Genomic DNA, 4,347 nt, shown 5'->3' with positions numbered 1-4,347 from the left:
TTTGTGTTAGACTCCACACGATGGAAAATAAGCTCTAACTATGAAGAATACTTTTCTTTAGAAAATGTCCAGAAATCATTCCAATTTTTCTTTATAATTTTTAAATAAGAAAGGAAATTTTAAAGATGTCACCATGCATTTCCACAGGTCACCTTAGTTCCAAGGCACTAGTCGAATGCTTTACTTTTGGAAATCCAGATAATTTCAGTCTTAGGTCATCAAATGCTTAACCCAACATAATAAATATTGTTTGTTGTTGATGCTGCTGCTGTTGCTGTTGCTGTTGTTTCTCCCCTCTTAGGTTAGGAGTTTTTATAAAAAACTGTGTATTAAAAATGTATGTTTTTCATAGCTAACATTTGCTTCATCATTAGTTACTATTTTTTCCATTGTAGAAAATGAAATTCAATCCAGACTTACTTATAATATTTACTTATGCTACAATTTCATTTGTTTTGAGTGGTAACATTTTCAAAAACTAAAGTACCTCTGTAATAGACAGACTTTTCAAACATTCACATATATTTCTATTTAACATAATAATTATCTTCTCCCTCCATATCCAAGTTTATATAGACTAGATGAAAACAGTAAAAAGGACCTTTTTCCTGTTAATAGATATTACATGACATTTTAGCTTTAATGCTAGAAAATAAAAGCAGGCTGTAATGTGTCCAGAATTGCCTTTTCTTTTCTCTTACAGAGCACTTAAGTGTCATGTTAAGCCTGAGGCAGATCTGTCTAGAATTGTGTTTACTGTATTCCTTTCAAAATGCAGCACAGAATCTTATCGCTTATCAGTGCATAAAGTCTAACAGATTGCAGACTCAAATTTCCCCTTCCAGGCAATGTTGGGTTTCACTATTGTTTGCCATGACAAAGGGTTTCGCGAATTCTACAGCTTGGATTTCTGTCTTGTTTTCCTTAGCATAACCCTCTAGGCGACCAATCAGCATTTTTCAACTTCAAGAAATTGCTCAAATGTTACTACAAAAGCTGCACTTTAAAATTCCCAGTCTTGGTTTAGACTCTCTTTTTTATTTTTTTGAAAAAAGTTATATGAGTAGTTTTTAGTTGTATTGAAAAGAAGAAGCAATTAAACATTGTCTGTAGATGATGCTACTGTAAATGAGGTTGCCTGAATTTGTTGAAAGCAAATATGTTCGCAATTCACATTTGGGCTGTGATTTTAAAACTAGAGGAAAAGGGAGCTGTCTTGGCTAGGTGCAAACTTATCTGTGTAGATACTTCCTTCCTTTCTTTCTTTTTTTAATGTCAGAATCATCCATGTATGACCACTTTCAAACTTTCAAATACTTTAGAGACCCTTTACAAACATATCGGCTGTGGACTGGAAGAGTTTCTGAGGGCCTGAGCAAATAACTTCCATTTTTCTCATCAGGGAATCAATTTCAATTTTTAGGTGCCACTCAAATTGAATAATTAGTTTCCATGGGCGGCATACTTTTGTTGACTGAATTACTGTTTTCGGTCCACTCACATAGTCCAGATTTTACCAAATCTTGGGGATTTTAGTGCATAGTTCTTTCTCCATCTCCTCCAAACTTGCTTCCTTTGACTACCTTTGTTTAATGCCTTGCAGTTTCTTGCCAGGCATTAAACTACTGGCTTTCGTTTCCAAGTCATCTCCACAGTGTTCTAAGAGCATGCCTTATAAATCCCTAATTTGATCATATCATTCCCCTTTTAAAATCCTTAATGACACAGTGTCTCCTACATTATAAAATCCAAACTTCTTAAGAGTGACCTAACACGACTTTCATCATCTGACTCTCCAGTGATTCTAAATTTACCACCCAAAATGCCTTCTTAGCCCTTCTGCCACCACAAAACAAATCTGCATTTCTTCAGTCATATTCTTTTTTCCTCATTCAAACCTTTTTACCTTTGCATTTGCTGTTGTTCACTTAACTGAAAATCGTCTTCCCTTATTGCCTGTTACTCTTATTCCCTTCTATTTATCTATTAAGTCTCAATTCAAATGCATCTGCTTATGGGAAGCCTTCACTAATGTCCTCTGACAAGGTCAGAGATAATTTTATTCTTTGTTTCCATAATGATGGCTATACCTCTGGGTGTTAGCATGCATGCATCATATTGGTGGAATTATTAGCCTGCAAACATACACATGCAGACATTGTACAAAACTGTAAACTTTTGTAACTTATGATACTTTAGCAAATAGAAATAATTTAATACATTTCTTTGTTAGAGAGATCAATAATGAAAGTAATTGCCCACCATAATAAAAATTGAGAAACCATTGAAGGCCCCTGCTCCACACATCAGTGTTCAAGATCCTAGACACATTTTATTCATACAATCATTCACTGAAGAATGATTTATTGAGCACCTCCAAGCATTGGTCTTTATAACTATAAGAACACTGTGTTTATATATGTGAATATTGGGGGTGGAGAATTAAATATAAGATGTTATCCTATCATCTATGCATCTACAATTAACTCTTTTCCTAAGACTATTCTCAATCCTTAGTGTCTAAGATTTTTCCATCACTGTGGTAGAATAACCTGAAATAGATGTGCCATCGAAGCCCCTCCCATCCCGACTGCCCTCCTGCCCACACACACACACATATACACAGGTACATAGAAATGTTAGATGAAATATAATAAAAAGTTATACATTTCTGAGTTCTGAATAAAAAATGAAAAATATACAAATCTTAAAAAGGAAGGAGAAGATTCAAAGCCAGAGAAGACTAAAACTTCAGCAACCCTTTGAGACTAGATTAGAAAAAGACCTAGGATCTGAGTGCTGGGATACAAGCTCTAGTGACCATACACAGTGAGGAAACATGGCCACAGTTCTGAATATTGGAGAAGTTATAAGGGGCACCCACATAAAATTTGAACCCTTGAAGTGTTTCTTATTTTCAGACACTAGGGAAGTCCTTCCAGCAGTGGAAAAAAGAATTAGGAAAACTTAAACAGTCTGTAAAAGAATTTGGGGCCTAAAAATAGGTTGTGGGTATAAAATATGACCTTTTAGAGGGAAGAAAAAAAAAAGAGTGTGGGAGAGGAACCGTTCAAACCTCTGTATTTGCAGCCACTTCCCAATGCTAGCATCACAGCATCAGCTCCACCTCAGATCATCAGGCATTAGATTCTCACAAGAGCACCTGTCCTTAGTGCCAGAAAGTTTGAGGACCGCTGATATAAATGGAATCACACAGTCTATAAACTTTTGTGACTGACTTATTTCACTCAGATTTGTTCAAATTGTTGCATATATCAGTTGTTCGTTTTTGATGTAGAGTACTTTTCTATTTTATAGAAGTACCACAGTTTATCCATTCAACTATTGTAGAACATTGGAATTGTTTCCAGTTTTTGAATATTATAAATAAAGCTGCTATGAGCATTGTATACAAAGTTTAGTGTGGACATAATTTTCTCTCTTTCTAGAGTATATACCCAGGAATTGAAATTCTGGGCCATACGGTAAGTATATATTTAACTTTTTTAAAAAAATTTTTTAATTCGTGGAGGGGGGTTGAGTAGCATGTTGTTGCTGTTGTTGTTGTTGTTGTTGTTGTTTTAATTTTTTATGGCAACATTGGTTAATAAAATCTAGTAAGTTTCAGGTGTACAATTTAACAGTAAGGCATATATATATTGCATTGTGTGTTCATCTCCCATAGTTAGATTTCTTTCTGTCACCACATATTTGACTCCTTTTATCCCATCTACCTCCCTCCACCGCCCCCACTCTCTAGTAACTACTAGTCTATTGTCTATGTCCATGAGTTTCTGTTTGTTTATCCTCTTCGTTTGTTGCTTTTAGGTTTATATCCCACATATAATATGTGGTTTTCAACTTTTTCTGTCTGGCTTATTTTGCTTAGCATGATTATCTCGAGGTCTGTCCATGTTGATGCAAATGGCAGTATTTCATCTCTTCTCATGGCTGAGTAATATTCCATTGTGTATATATACCACAGCTTCTTTAGCCAATCATCTATAATAAGATACTTCGGTTGCTTCCATGTCGTGACCATTGTGAATTATGCTGCTAAGAACATCGGTGTGCAAATATCTTTTTGGGTATGGATTTTCAAGTCTTTGGGGTAAATACCCGGTAGAGGGATTGCTGGATCATTTAGTAGATCAATTTTTAGTTTTTTGAGAAACTTCCATACTGCTTTCCATAGTGGCTATACCAATTTGCAGTCCTACTAGCAGTGTATGAAGGTTCCTTTTTCTCCACGTCCTCTCCAGCATTTGTTATTACTTGTCCTATTGATTATAGCTATTCTAACAGGTGTGAGATGATATCTTGTGGTTTGGATTTGCATTTTCCTAA

Source organism: Pteropus vampyrus, unplaced genomic scaffold, assembly GCF_000151845.1.
Source record: "Pteropus vampyrus isolate Shadow unplaced genomic scaffold, Pvam_2.0 Scaffold234, whole genome shotgun sequence".
NCBI lineage: Eukaryota > Metazoa > Chordata > Mammalia > Chiroptera > Pteropodidae > Pteropus > Pteropus vampyrus.
The sequence above is the reverse complement of the archived record's forward strand: the minus strand, read 5'-3'. Positions refer to the sequence as shown.